Source organism: Desmodus rotundus, chromosome 1, assembly GCF_022682495.2.
Source record: "Desmodus rotundus isolate HL8 chromosome 1, HLdesRot8A.1, whole genome shotgun sequence".
Lineage (NCBI taxonomy): Eukaryota > Metazoa > Chordata > Mammalia > Chiroptera > Phyllostomidae > Desmodus > Desmodus rotundus.
Genome location: NC_071387.1, coordinates 77,767,511 through 77,782,980, shown reverse-complemented (window position 1 = coordinate 77,782,980; position 15,470 = coordinate 77,767,511).

Genomic DNA, 15,470 nt, shown 5'->3' with positions numbered 1-15,470 from the left:
ACTCTCCAGCCCTATGTCATAATTTAGTCTGCATGGACCATGACTGCCAATATGTCACAGTGGTCTGTTACACTGATGGCATTATTTTATGGAGCTAATGAGCAATATGTAGCAACCACTTCAGACTTATTGGTAAACTATTTATGTATTAGAGGCTGGGAAAGAAATCAGACAGAAAGTCAAGGGCCTTCTACATCAGTGAATTTTCCAGGGGTCTAGTGGTGTAAGGCATGTCAAGATAACCCTTCTAAATTGAAGGAGTAATTTTTGCATCTGGTTCCTCTTACAACAAAAAAAAAAAAGAAAGAAAGAAAGAAAGAAGAAAAAAAAAAGGAAAACCAATACTTTCTAGGCATCTTTTATTTTGGAAGCAATATATTCCTCATTTGGATGTGTTCCTCAAGCATATTTACTAAGTAAAGCAAAAACACTGCTAGTTTTGAGAGAGGACCAGAAAAAGAGAAATCTGTGTCACAGGCTGCTGTGCAAACTGTTCTGCCACTTGGGTCATATCCGATGGTGTTTGACGTGTCAATGACACATTGGGGTATAGTTTAAAGCCGTTGGCAGGCCCCTATAGGTGCATCACATCACAGGCCCTTAGAATTTTGGAACAAAATCCTACTCTCCTTTTGAAAACCATGCCTTGGTCTGCTACTAGGACTGAATGTTTTCCCATGGGGCATCAAGTTACCACGGGAGCCGGCCTGTGCATCATGCACGGTGCTGTCTGTCCCACTGACCGAGCTATGAAGTTGGGCACACACAGCGATGCTCCGTCACCCAGCGGGAGCACTGTGTGCAGGGCCAGCGGACCCTGAACTATCAAGTCAGTCACATGAGGTACATTAGGATGTGGCCCAAATACCTATGGCCCGACTCCTACCTTCTCTCTCCCAGCCTGCACAGAAGACCTCACAGAGAGTTCCCCACAATCAACTGATAGGGAAAGAGAAGACTCTGGCCTGGCGTAAAATCATTCAGCATAATATTTAGGCACCTCCTGAATGTGGACAGTTGCAGCACCTTCTGGGATGTCTCTGGAGGACAGTGGTGAAGAGAAATCTTCCCAGTGAGCAGACTCCTAGCTGTGAACAAGGTAGTTGTCTGCTTCACTTGACAGAAGAAAGCTGAGACACGATTGTGTTCTGATTCATGAGCTGTGGCTGATGGTTGGGCAAGAGACTTGAAAGGGTCACGATTGTAAAACTATGACAAGTAAATTTGGGGAACAGGTATGTGAATAATCCTCTCTAAATGATCAAAAGATGTGAAGATATTTTGTCTAATGGGGATGCTCACCAAAGAGGACCTCAGCAGAGGAGGATTATAAGAATTAACTGGATGCTATGATGCATTCTTTGGATACCAGTCAGCCTCATTCCCCAACCAACTCTGTCATCACTCAGGGGATGCATGAAAAAAGTGGCGATGGTAGCCGTGATGGAGGTTATGTGTGAGCTCAGCATGTGGACTTCCACTCACCAAGGCAACCGGGCTATGCCCAGTACAGGGCGCCCAGTCTGCCAGCAACAAAGACCAACACTGAGCTCAAAGGTGATCAGAGAGCTAGCTGCCTGAAGGCAGGTTGATGAATTCTGACCACTTTATTATGAACGAGGCAGGAATTACTCTTTTTGGAGTAGACACTTGTCTGTATACAGATTTTCCTTCTTTAAGCTTCTGCTGAAACTACCCCCTGAGGACTTCCAGAATGCCTTATTCACAGTTATAATGTTGTACTCCACACAACGTTGCTTCTGTTCAAGGACCGCAGTTCCCAGCAGATGAAGTGCAGCATTGTTCTTATGCTCATGGATTCGCTGGTCTTACTAGTAGCCCTGCCATTTAAAGCAAGTGGCTTGATAGAATGGTGACATGTCCTTTGGCAGAGTCAGTTTCCATGCCAGCTAGGTGGCGATACCTAGCAGAGCTAACGGAAGGTTCTCCAGGAGGCTGTATAGGGGTCCAAACCAGTGACTGACGCCTGTTGCTGTTTCTCTGACAGCCAAGATTCGAAGGCCCCAAAATAGAGAGGTCGAAATAGTTATCACCGTTCACTGTTACTAGTAATCACCTACTAGTAAAACTTCTGCTTCTTGTGTGAACAACTTTATACTCTGCTGATAGAGAAGTTTTAGGTTCACAAAGATGAATGATTCCACCAGGAGACACATCAGTGATTCCACTGAATTGTAAGTTAAGATTTAAGATTACCTCCTGGCCATTTTAGGTTTCTCATGTCTCTGAGTCAACAGGCAAAGAAGGGGTCACACAGTCTAACTGGGGCAATTGATCCTAATCACCGCGGGGAAATTACTGCTGCTCCATGATGGAGGTTAGGGAGAGTAGGTCTGAAATACAATGTCCTCTGAATAAGGTCAATGTGAATAACAACATCCCCATTCAGGAAGGACAGTAGTGGCCTAGAAACTTCGAGATTAGTAGTTAGGGTGCTTGCTGAAGGCAATGGGAGTACTCAATGGGTAATAAAATAATGTGCCATAATTTTTGTACCATAAGATGCACCTAGGTTTTAGAGGAGGAAAATAGGGAAAAAAATTTTCAAGCAAAAATGTGGGAAAATATTTAATACCATAAATAACACCTGTTGGGAACCGCCCTGCCTTGTTTCAGAGGCTGTAACCCCCCATGGTTAAGGTTGAGTCAGAATTGGGACCATAAGCCACTAAGGAGACAAAGCTTGTCTCCCTGGCAGGTGTACCACCTCTGCCCACTTCACCCTGCTTGGCCTTGAGCTTGGCCAGTTAGCCAATGATGGGTAAGAATCCTCAAGGGAGGATCAACCTAAGACAGGCATGGTCACTGAAGAGGCCCGCAGGGAAGGACTCGGGGGGCTGTGGAAAAAGGGGGTGATGGACCCTCGCCCCTCGGCTTTGAAATAGCCTGAGTCCTCATTCTGTCTGCAAGAAGTCTCCTAATCTCTTGGCTGCCTTACTTCCCTAGCCTGACTTAAGCCTGAAGCAATAACAGAGGGCAGTGCAGTCCTGTGCTGGGAGGGGCGGATTCCCTGGGGAATCAGGCCTAACAAAAATACATACATTCCTGTGAAACCTACTTAATTTGTACCCTCAGTTTAAAAGATAAGGGTCCAGACCTGAGATGAGTCTGGCACCTAAAGTTTTATGGCCCTCTAACTAATTTAAGCCCTCAAAGTTCTCTGTAAATCTTGTATTGTTTAACCCCTACTGGCTGACAATGATTGATGAGCTTTATCTGTATTCCTATGCCAGTGAACCTAATAAAAGCCCCTGGAGAGAGAGGCTCTGGGCCCTTCTCCTTTGAGAGAAACGGCCACCTTTCCTCCCCAAGCAGATCATGTCTTGGTAGTCTTTTTCATCATCCATGGCGGACCGGGGGGCTGCATTAAAGCCCCCCGACAAAAAACCTCCCCCCCAGGGAGCCAGGTAAGCTACATTTGGACTATAAGACACACCCCGACTTTCCTCCCAAATTTGGGGGGTGCATCTTATAGTCCAAAATATAGAGTAAAAATAATTACCAGCAAAGTGTGACCACGTGACCAGTTAGAGAAACGAGGATTGTAATTATGAACATTCTCTCCCTTTTTGCTATGATTGCATCTGTGTACATAAGACATCTTTTTTCCCTCTCCTATTTAAATGTCATGTAACATAAGATGCATTGATTTTGTATCATAGTATTGAAGAATTCTTGATTTTACATCATATTACTGAAATCAGGAGATATCAAGTAGAAGTGAAAATATCATTTTTATCTCTTTTTTTCATTGCATTGGGATAGTCGAATCATGTTGTGAAGAATTATGACCTTGTTATTGTTTCATTTTGAGGTTAAGTATGGTTTAAAGAGACGTATATAGGTGCCAAGTTCGTGGAGTGGGACTTATGATGGTTAGTGTTATGGGTCGATTTGACTGGCCCATGAGTACCCAGGCATCTGGTGAAACATACTGTGTCTGTGAGGGAGCTTTGGGTTGAGTTAGCATTTGGATCTGTACCCTGAGTAAAGCCCAGGCCCTCCCTAATGTGGGCCCCCCTCCTCCAGGTGGTTAGAGGCTGACTAGAACAAAAGGCTGACCCTCTTGAGAGTGAGGGAGCCCCCTCCTGCCTGACCGCCTGACTGCCTTCCTGCTGGAACATCGGTCGTTCCTGCCTGCGGACTCGCACGGCTGCACTGGCCCCGGCTGGGCCTGACCTCTGTCAGCTTTTAGACTGGGCCATACTTTAGACCCTCCTGGGTCTCCAACTTACTAAATGCAGACCTGGGGACTTCTCAGCTCCCATATTCACTTAATCCAACTTCTTGAAATAAATCTTTTAAAATATATATACATTCTGTTGGTTCTATTTCTTCAAAGAACCCTGAGTAATGAAAGCTTCTCAAAATCTATTCATGAAAGCAAGGATCTGTGACATCTGATTAGGAGCCCTGCCCTGGAGGGTTTTTTCCTGCTCACAAGGCACAGAATATACAGGACAAATCTGGTGTCAGGTCTTCAAAGGCTCAGTACTGTTGGCTTCTTATCTGATTCAGCTGCATAGCACTCGCACACTTTCCATTTCACCCTCTTGCCTCACACTCCAGGCAGCTCCTGCCCCAGGACACACGTGGTGGGTCAGGGTTGCATGACCTCACGCACCTTGTGCTCAGCTGTGGTAGGAAGATGCCTATGATGTTGCAAACCTGCAAGACTGACAGGCTTCAGGGACAATTATAATGTGCTGCTGCCATGGCAGCTCCTCTTGTCTGCCCCGTGGATTGCCCCCAGGCCCCTCAGGTGGCTGCTGTCTTCACCTCAAGGGTTGGGAAGGGGCAGGGTCTTGTGTAAGAGGCACAGGATGATGAGGCCGTCTTCACATGACTCCAATTGCCGCCGGCAGCCGTGGAATTATTGCTTGAAAACCTGATTTCTGAGCACTGGGGTTTTAAGACTGAATAACTAATGTTACATTTGTGTTCAGAAAATAGTTATGTGATTGGAACGTGAGGGAGAAATACCAGAAGTTAATATTTTTCAGACTGTTAATAATTGTTCTTCATTAAACCTGTATACACAATAAAACAGAGGTAAGTTATTAAAACAGGAAGGAGAGTTGCTTCCTATTTTTGTACTGATTTGCACATGGTAACCCATGGAAAAGAGTAAAATGCCCCATGATTTTATTTTTATAAGTTCATTACCCACTAGAGATCTATTGCAGACGACATTTACCTATTCTTTAATAATAAAGACAGAAGCAACTACTAGTACAATGAATTCACCACCACCACAGAGAACTCCCCATAACAACTGTGAATCTGTAAGTTCGCAGCTAATACGTACGGTGTCGGCTGAGATGGGTAAAGGGGGGAAGTCCGCACTCTGTCTGAGCACGCACAAATTGCCTCCACACTTTTGAAGAAAAATTTAACAACGTGGCCAAAAAGTTTTAACGGGCATAGTAAGCTATGGAGTAAGTTTTGAATAATCTGAAAGCACATCCACATATATGTGCAAAAATATTTAGAAATACTGTTGAAATTTAAAATAAAAAATTATCTGACAACAGGCAAATGTTCATCAATACATGATCAAATTTATACAGACATTTAAAAATTGCCACAATCCCATAAGTACTTACATACATGATGAACTTGATAGGTGAAAATAATTGACATCTGAATGATATCTGATACACACAGAAGAGATCACACAGTTTAATTTGTTATTGCCTTAGGAAATGAAATTTCCCACAAAGAAAGCTGAAAAATATTGTACCCGAGTGTTTATCTCGGACTCCCAACAATTTCTCTGCTAATCCAAACAAAGGTTTGGTGTCTGGTATCACGTCAACTGCCTTCAACTTCTGAGTTGTGAGGGGAAGACCTGCCATCCTCCCTCCTCAGGCAAAACAACCCTTCTCTTTGGGCCTCGTCTGAAAACGGGAGCCCTAAGAAAAGCATCTTGTGTCCACCCCGCTCACAGAGACTTGCCTCCATGTGTCAATCCAGGACCCTGCTGTTAGCTGCGCACCAGCGCTTCACAGTCTATTCCCGCTGCTGCAACACAGCGCCATAGTCTCAGGGGCTCCTAACGGCAGAAATGTATTTCTCTTTGTTCTGAAGGCTGCAAATCCAAGATCAAATCACGGGTAAGTTTAGAGTCTCACAAAGACACACTTCCTGGCTCCTGAATGGCATCTTTTGTCCCCGTCCTCACGGGGAAAAGCAGGGAAGGCAGTCTCTTAGATCTCTTTCACAGGGCACTAATCTCTTTTGTACGGTGTCCCCCCCTCCCCTGACCTAATCACCTCCCCAAACTCACCTCCTGATAACATGGCCTGGGGCATTAGGATTTCAATATAAAACTGGGGGCCAGAAGACCCAGATGTTTATTTGCTCTCTAGCAAACTCACAGTGTTCCTTTGCTTTTCATCCATCCCAGTGCAGCATAAGTCTCCACCACCTTTAAAGTCTTATGTATTTGCTGAGGAGTTTTCAAGTGTCAAAGTTAATGCTTTGTGTGCATTAGCACAGTTTACCCCTCAGAACAAGTTCCTTCTTATTCCTGTTTTATAGAATCAAGGAACTGGAGCTTCAAGAGGTTAGGTGGCATGACCGAGGTTTCTTCAATGGAAGGAGGCAGTGTGTGCCCAGAACCCACACACTATTCTCTGCCGGACCTCTCACCCACCTGGGAGAGCACCCGTGGACATAGGTTGATCTTATGATGTTTCCATCAGCACTGCCCACCACACCTTTTAGCCAGTGAGTAAAAGGCTCCCAGAAAGGGACTTACTCACTTAAATCCAGTACAGATTCCGGTGTCTAGGGAAACATTTACACCCTGGAAAACTGGGGATAATTTTCTTTTGAGGAAACCATTCCTTCAGGAAACTCAGTGGTGCCCACCACCACGCAGGGACCTGGGAGTTCCCTGTAGCCCCCAAAGCACTGACTGCCAGGGGAATTCTTTTCCTTGGAAATACCTGCTGTTGTTCCTGGGCAGACTGCATTTTTCAGAGACAACCATATCAATACCTTCAACTTTATGTAGTATTTTTAAAAGATAGTTTCAGTACTCCTTCAAATGAATAAGGATGTCTATGTCCCCTCTTCTTCAGTCTGGTAGTGTCTGGTCTTTGACTTATACCCAGTGTGGGAGAACTCATGGGAAATGACATTTCCTATAAAAAAATGGCACATACTTCCATCTGGCTATGTGGGGTCTCATGCTCTTGGAACACAAGCTGCTGGGCAGCGTCATATTCGGAAATATTCATTCCCTTCCCGTGCCCTGCGTGGGCAGGCACACTCCCCTGCTTCGTTGCTGTTGGGTTTCGCTGCGTGACTTTCTTTGTCTAATAGCACAGTGTGGAAGGGACAGAGTCCGGTTCTGAGTGTAGGCCTTGTGAAGCCATGCGTGTTTCTACCCACCCTCTGTATCTTTGTCATTGTCACATGCGGACAGTAACGCACTCAATTCAAGGACAATGAGAGATGCATGGGAGAGAGTCAGCCGAACCCAGCCTAGACTGCGGACCTCCGCTGGTCTGCAGCCCTGCATGTGATAGTGAGCAGTCACTGTTTTCAGGCAGAGCTTTGGCATGTGGTGTTACAACCACCATTAACCAACCTGGGGATTCGGGATGTCTGAGGCCCGCTGAGGTGACGAGCCCAGGAAAATGCACTGACCTCGTAGCTAGAGGTTATCTGAACTCTGGCTATAAACTTTATTTAGACTTGGGGAAGGAAAACAAGGAAAATCTCCCTTAGCAGATCACTACACCAAGTTACATAACAAAATAGTGAAAACTATAAATGAATGAATTGTGAATGAATCGCATGACAGTGAAAGCTAAAAACTGTGGATTTTGTTGGAAAGACAGTACATTTTCCATTAGAAAATGTTGTTAAATTTTGGCATTAAGTTTTTAAAGGTTTCTTGTTGCCTCACATAAAGCAAAGTGGCTTGCTGATAAAACAGTGCAGGCTGGTTGGATTTTAAAACCACTCCCATTGCCTTCCCTGCACCCTCAGTGAGTCCCGTCACTAAGTGCAAAGAACAGCCTAGCACAGCAGAGGTGCAGGGACAGCCTCCCTGCAGCAGGGACAGCCACGGTCACATTTGTCCTTGGAAACTCATCAGAGCAACCACAAAGGTCATGACTAGGAATACGTTAAGAGAAAAAGATGACACTCTACTTCCTTTCTCTCTCAGGTGACACTGTTGAACATCAAATACTCACTGGCATACGCGTTAAAGACCCGTGTTCGGCACGGATGCCTGTAGACGGCCCACCCGTGGAACGTGTGCAGACAGCAGTCATTGTGTCCGACACGGACTAGCTCCGGACATCCCTGCAGTATCAGTGCAAGGGCAAGTGCTGACGAGTTTTGCATTGTGGTCAGGGAGGGTATGTACCAGTAAATAGAAAACGAGCACCTGAAAAGAGAGTCACCGCCATTAGCCATCAGGGATGTGCAAATGAAAGCCATGATGATATAACACAACACACCTATCAGGTCGGTTAAAATACAAAACAAAAACCCATGGCAACACCAAATGCCGGTAAGAGTTATTAAGGAAAATAATCACTCATTTATATCTGATAGTAATTAAATGGTTCAGGTGTTCTGGAATATAGTTTGGCAGTTTCTATTTTTTTCAGTTTTACGAAAATACAATTAACATATAACATTGTATTCGTTCGAGGTATACTACATACAGACATGATATACATAAATATGTATGCGTGTATATTACAAGTTGGTTATCACAATAAGTTTAGTTAACACACATCACTTCATGTAGTTGCAATTTTTTTTCTTCTTTTGATTAGAACTTTCAGGATTTACTTTCTTAGGACACCCAAATATAGGTGTATCTGGGAGATCTTGTAGATTTGGATCCAGACACCACAATAAGGTAAAAAATATCACAATAGAGTGAGCTGCATGAGTTTTTTGGTTTCCCGGTGCACATAAAATTTGTTTCCACTATTCTGCAATAACAGATGTGCAATAGCACTATATCTAAACAACCACATACACCCTTAATTCGAATGTACTTTATTGCTAAAAATGCTAACTGCCGACTGAGCCTTGAGTAGGTTAGAATATTTCTGCCTGTGTAGGGCTGACATTCAACTTGTACAAAACGCAGTATCTGAGAAGCATGAGGAAGTGAATGTACAATGAAGCGAGGTATGCTGGTATGTACCTGCACGGTTTTTAAACCCTGGCAATCACGCTGTACACAATATCCGCAGAACTTATTAATCACCTAACTAAATGCACCTTTTATTGTGTTCACCCATTTCCCACCCCCCGAGCTGTTTGTTAGAACCTACCATGCAGTTATCATACTGGGGCTGGACAGGAGCCCGGCCCTGAGAGGGTCTGCCTAGGAGCAGCTATGGGTTCTTGACTTCATGTTGGAAAGATTTTACAAAGAGTCCAGGTGACTATGAGGGTACTTTTATTAAATCTGGGGGCAAAAACAAACAAACAAATAAACTTGGGGCAGTAAAACAAGGAAGAGCTTAGCATAGTAGCAACAGAGAGCCTAGGCGGGGCTGCCTTAGCAACTGAGAAGTCAGAGAAAAGGGGGCCTTGGGTGCAGGTGGAGGGGATCAGCCAGGCACTAGCTGCTGCTCTGCCCATTTTCCCCCAGTCTTGTGAGGGAAGAAGTGACAAAGGGGAGCGGCGTAGCTCGTTGCCCAGAGGGAGAGTGTGTGGACTGGGAACTGTTTCGTGAGGCTTTTATCACTCTCTTGCAGGCAGGAATCTTAGGAGAGGGCTCGTGGGAGGTTTTCAGTAGCACATTCATCAGTTTTCCAGATGTGCTCTTTCGAGTCTAAAGTAAATTTCTTAAATGAAATCGCAAGAAAAGTCATTTGGATATTGAGGCAGACATAACAATCCATGATGCAGAGAGTGTGCGTCAGAAGCTGTTTTTACTTTCCACCTTTTCTCCATTCATTAGACCACATTTTTCTGTAAATATCTTGTTTCTGTTCACTTTGAGAGGCCTGAGAGGGAAGAAGTCTCCCTGCCTGGGGAAGACAGGCAAGGAGCCCTACAGATGCCAGCCTCCCCGGGAGACCCAGCCAGCTCGTCCCCTTTCCTTGCAGGGATTTGGGTCTTGACCGTCATGCCCAAAGTTTTGGGCATTGCCCTTCCTCTCCAGACCCTTCGCAAGCCAGCTGCAGCCATCAGGAAACATGAGCACACGTCTGACTGGGGGCTCTGCCTTCTTGTACCCCATCTCATCTTTGTTGCAGAATACACAGGAAACGCTAGATTAAATTACACTGATCTCAGCCCTCCTGAGATTTTAACCCAAAACTCTGGGAGTAACAGGACATGCGAGGTTGTGCTGAAGTAGCACTCCGGGCTCCCTGTAAGCATCTTTTCCTGAACCACCTACTAAGGGCTAAGTGGTTGATTCGGGGTAACTCTTTGATGTGGGTTCCAGTGTCTCCCTGGAACCCTCCTCAGTGCTGTCTTGCGTCTTCCTAGCTAATCACCCCTAGGTTTTACTATGACAGGTAGGATCTGCCCAGGGGCAAATTGGGACATACTGAGCCTTATCACTCACCTGGAATTCCAGCACTCAGAGGCCCCACCCATAGGCCAGCATAGCCAATGGGGGGTAGGTAGGAGATGGGGGCAGGGCTGGGTGGGCAGCTCCTAAGTCCTTAAATGAGTGGCTTGGTGCCACAACCGGGCACCACAGACACCTGGAGCTGCAACTGTGACTGCACCTGTGCAGCTGCGTCCACCTCAGGTGAGTGATTCTGCCAGGCCCAGGTGGGGTTGGGCCACACCATGAACCAGCCTGTCCACCAGCCTTGGGGGTCAGGATTCTAGGACTTCAGAAGGAATGATCCTGTTCCACCGTTGGACAGGACACAGCAGCCTGGCCACAGGCAATGTGGTTGCCACCTGCTAGTCCCTGAGCTATTTCAGCATCTTGTGGAAGAGGCAAGTGTGGTGGGCAGGGAACTGGGCTGTGCTCCCCCTTGTCCTGCCTGCTGTGCCACCATCTGTTGTCCCTGGCCAGTGATCAGAGCCCCAGAATACCTGGTCCTGTCAGCAACTGTGGTGTGTTCTGATGTCAGGTGGGAACACCTGGGATCTCTGTCCCTACATGGGATCAGGAGACCTCATTAGTGACCTTTTCCTGGGTCACCTCAGTAGTTTTCATAAATACATTGATTAACTTTTCTTTTTTTTCCTGTTTTTGGTTCCTACTTGCAGCCTCAAGATTCTGGCTCATAACTAACATCACACCCTTCTCCAAATATAATGGTCATTGCACATCACTGCCTCAATACCTCTCTGCTCCTCTGGCTGCTTTTCATTTCCGTGACTGACTGAAATACCTCCACTGGGCCCGATTGTCTCCATCTACCTCCTTCTTCTTTCTCTACAGTCCTTGTATAAGTACTTGGGGGGTAAATTGTTTTATCTCACCATGGTGATTATGTGACTTAGAAGATAGTATGATGGCTTTTTATAATTATTGGTCTAACTAGAGGCTCATTACTTCTTCTTTCCTAGGTTTTGAAACATGACTGTTTTAATCTTCCTGACTCTCCTTTGCTTGGGAATGGCCTCAGCGGCTCCAAAAGTTGATCACAGTTTAGATGCACGATCAGACCTGTGGATGGATAACATGGTTGGTAGCACGTGAAACTGTTCAGAGGGTCCCCGTGGAGAAGGTCCATGCTGTTGGAGGTTTACAGCAGGGAGTAGCTTCTTGAGATGGGCTCTACCAGGGCCACAACCTCATGGCTCCCATTACAGACACCCTAGGGCGTTCATCCCTGCTGTGTGGGTGCTGGGGAACAGTCCCAGAAGTGGAAAGTTTTCCCTGACAGTGGTTTCTCTTCCTCTCTGACTAAAAACCCACTTGGTGCAGGTGAGTTGATTTAATACAAATAAAGACAATAGGTTATGTGTTTGCCTCTAGGTTGAGGACACTATCAATGATGCAGCGCTAGAGAAAAGCCCCGAAGTGCTTGAAAAGGATAATCAGGAGCAAAGTGAAGAACAACGGAACATCCCAACTGCAGTGAATGCCTCTGATTACATAACCCTGCAGATGAAGCTATCCAGAAGATTATTTAACTTGGTTGGTAACACCTACAACTGCCTAGAGGACCCCTGAAGAAAATGTCCATGCTTGGGGGGGGGTTGGGGGGGAGGTGGTTCACAGCAGAGAGTAGTTTTTTCAGGCAACTCTCACCAAGGCCATAACCTCATGGCGCCCACTGCTGACACAATAGGGCATTCATCCCTGCTGGGTGGGTGCTGGAGAACAGCTCCCAAATGTATAAAGCCTTCCCTGGTCATGGTGTGTTTTCCTCTGTCTGCAAATCCACGTGGTGAGGTGAGTTGGTTCTAAATGAAAATGAAAATGACAGGTTATATGTTTCTCTCTAGATTAAAGGTGTAAGCCGGAAAGCGGTGTTGGGGAAAGTTGTCAAAGGCATTGGAAGGCAAATTCTGAGAGAAGTCACAAGACCAGGTAACTTGGGAGACATTGTCTACGGAATTGGAAAGCAGATTCTGGGAGGAAAGAAGACAGAAGAGAGCTTCACCACGCCTGATTTGGTCAATGAGGTATGAAATCTCAGTATTTTATGCTCCCTCCCCTCACTACTTTACACAAATAATATGTTGCATTACAACATTCTATTTCCTTTCCCTTGAAGACCTTTGAAGAATTCTAGGCAGAAGACGTATTGAGTCCAGAGCCAGAGCACAAAAAGGAGAGAGTATCTCTACAGAGATCCCCTCCTCTGGGGATGCGGGAGAGGAAGACCATGTAACCCTGTAATGAGGAAACAGCTGTTTGGACCTGCTGCCTAGGAATTCACAGTATGACAAGCCTGCTCACAACCTAAGCCTGGACCTGAGATAAGCACCCGACATTAGCATTCCCGCCCCAGGTTTCCACTTTGATTTTCAGGAGCCCCTTTTATCACCGCTTCAATTCGGGCCCTAGGAAATATCATGTCCTTCACCCAACCACCTTTGCTACCCCGTTGTCTCTATCCTGTTGTCTGTGACCTGGATGGAGGGCTGCCCTCTGCCAACTCTTCGTGCTCCTCCTCCTTCTGTCCCTGCAATTCTGGCATCTGCAAATAATAAATATTTCAATTTTGCTTTCCTTGTGTGAGTGAATTCAAGCTGAACCTTATTCATATATATCATATACATATTTTACATTGTGAAGTGTAAAGTGTCTAAAACTTTGAACCTTTTGGAACATATAATGTGCAGGTAACTCAAATTTTCATTTGGCACCTGAGGTGCTTATCTGTGATCTTTCTGAGAAGGGTGAAGGAAGGGCTCCAGGAGCCTAGCAGGTCTGAGAGGGGTTCCAGGGACTCACTGCTGTCCCCAGTAACAGCATCTGCAGGGGTCTGGGCCTGGGGAGGCAGAGTGGCATCTGCTCATCAACTTGTAATATTTCCAGACTTGTGACTATTACACAAAAATCAGGTGATTTTCTGAACTGTGGTCTCCACTCTCCTAGTCACTCTAATAGCTGTTGTTTCTTTTCTTTGGCTGGCTTCTTGTGCAGCTTCTGTTAGTTCAGGAGCCCAGTTCCCGCAGCCCTGAGTGTCCCGGCCTCCCTTCTGTTCCCCTGGGCACCTGTTCCAGGGCTGTGGTTCCAGCAGCCTTCAGGGAGGCGGCTCTCCAGGGGCTGTGATCCAACCAAACCTCTAACATTCACAGGGAATCAATAAACAACAGCGATGTGTCCTCAGGAAGAGGCCACCTGGAGACCCTGACACAGCCAGCAGTGATCCCCAGAGCTGACAAAGCATGGGAGCCCTTGCCCCTGGGTGTGGCACATTCGGCACTGGGGTGGGTTTGGGAGCTGTTTGCCCCAAGAAGTGCACTTCTCATTAAAAACACCAGAAGCAGTTCTGAGAAATTTAAGAACCAGAGCTGCTCTTCAATCGCAGGTGCCACGCCTGACCCAGGGGCCAGTTTGTGTGGATCACACAGGTTTGAAATGAAAAGTGTATCCAGAAGTCAGAGACCCTGGACATCTAGAGCCTCAGCAGAGACGGTATCAGTCTGAATAAATACTGACTCACCTCCGGGCCTCTGCTTCCATACTGTAAATGGACTGAATCCAAGGATGGGGAAAGGTGAAGGATCAAGCTCACATGATAAGATGCTGCTGGACATAAAAAATATTTTAACCAGCCCTGGCTGGTGTAGCTCCGTGGATTGAACACAGGCTGTGAACCAAAGGGTCGCAGGTTTGATTGCTAGTCAGGGCACATGCCTGGGTTGCGGGCCAGGTCCCCAGTAGGGGCTGCATGAAAGGCAACCACACATTGATGTTTCTCTCCTCTCTTTCTCCTTCCCTTCCCCTCTGTCTAAAAATAAATAAATAAAATCTTTAAAATATATATATATTAACCAGAATAACAAACTCACTCCTTGGGCCCAGAAATCCCTTGTTTCTAGGGTTTGATCAGCAACTCTCTAGATCACAGCATTCAATCCACTTTATTTGGCAGCACATCCTTCCTTGTCCTTGACTTTAGTAAGTTAATGAAGACACAAACATATGGGACGAGAATGGGAAAGCTAAGGCAGGTGGCCCCACTGTGAGTGGCCACCAACCCCTCCTCCAGTACTCTCACTGCCCTCTAGTAACTGATCTGTGGACCTTATTCAAAGTTCACCACTTGTGCTTCTGATGTCTGTCTCCTGCACCAGGGACCCACTTTGCACCTAGTCCTCTGGCTCCTTAGTCTCTTCCAGTATGGGACAGTTTATGAGTGTGTCTTCCATGGCCCTGAGAAGTCGGCAGCGTCTTGGACTGAACTGCAAATGGCATTTTGCTTTTTGAAGAAATGAATGTGCCTGGTAAAGCTGAAGTTCTCTCTGGTCATCACCTCTAGTGCCGTTCTGCTTTCCCCACTGCAGGGAGATGACGAAAGAAACATCCAAACCTGCAGAAAGCCTTCCTGAGAACTTATTTGAACAAAGATCGGAGGACATGCCTGGAAGCAAGATCTCAATGTATTTAGAAAATGCTCCAGAGAAAGGCAGTTTTGTAGTTTTTTAAAAATATATTTTGAATCAAAGGAGATAAAGAAAGGTACATTAAATCTATTGGTAGTTAAGGAGTAGGAAAGAGCAAAGCAAGAAAACCGCCAGAATGAGATTTTAAAATGGTGAGGTATCTCCTTCTTTTACCTTGGTTGGCCCAGAAGAGTTTCTATTTAACAATTCCAGTGAGTGGAGACGGGGTGTGGGCACCATGATAACAGTGGGGACCCCGGCGGTGTGCTGCACTGCTACCGGTGGGTCTGTTTGCAGGGTCTTCCCTTTACTGAGGAAGCTATAGGCCAGGGGCGTGACCTGCCCCATGAGGAGTTAGTGTTCAAACCATCCTGTGTGGTCAGTTTTGGCCACTGGCAGGCCTTTGTACTCCCCTTTGT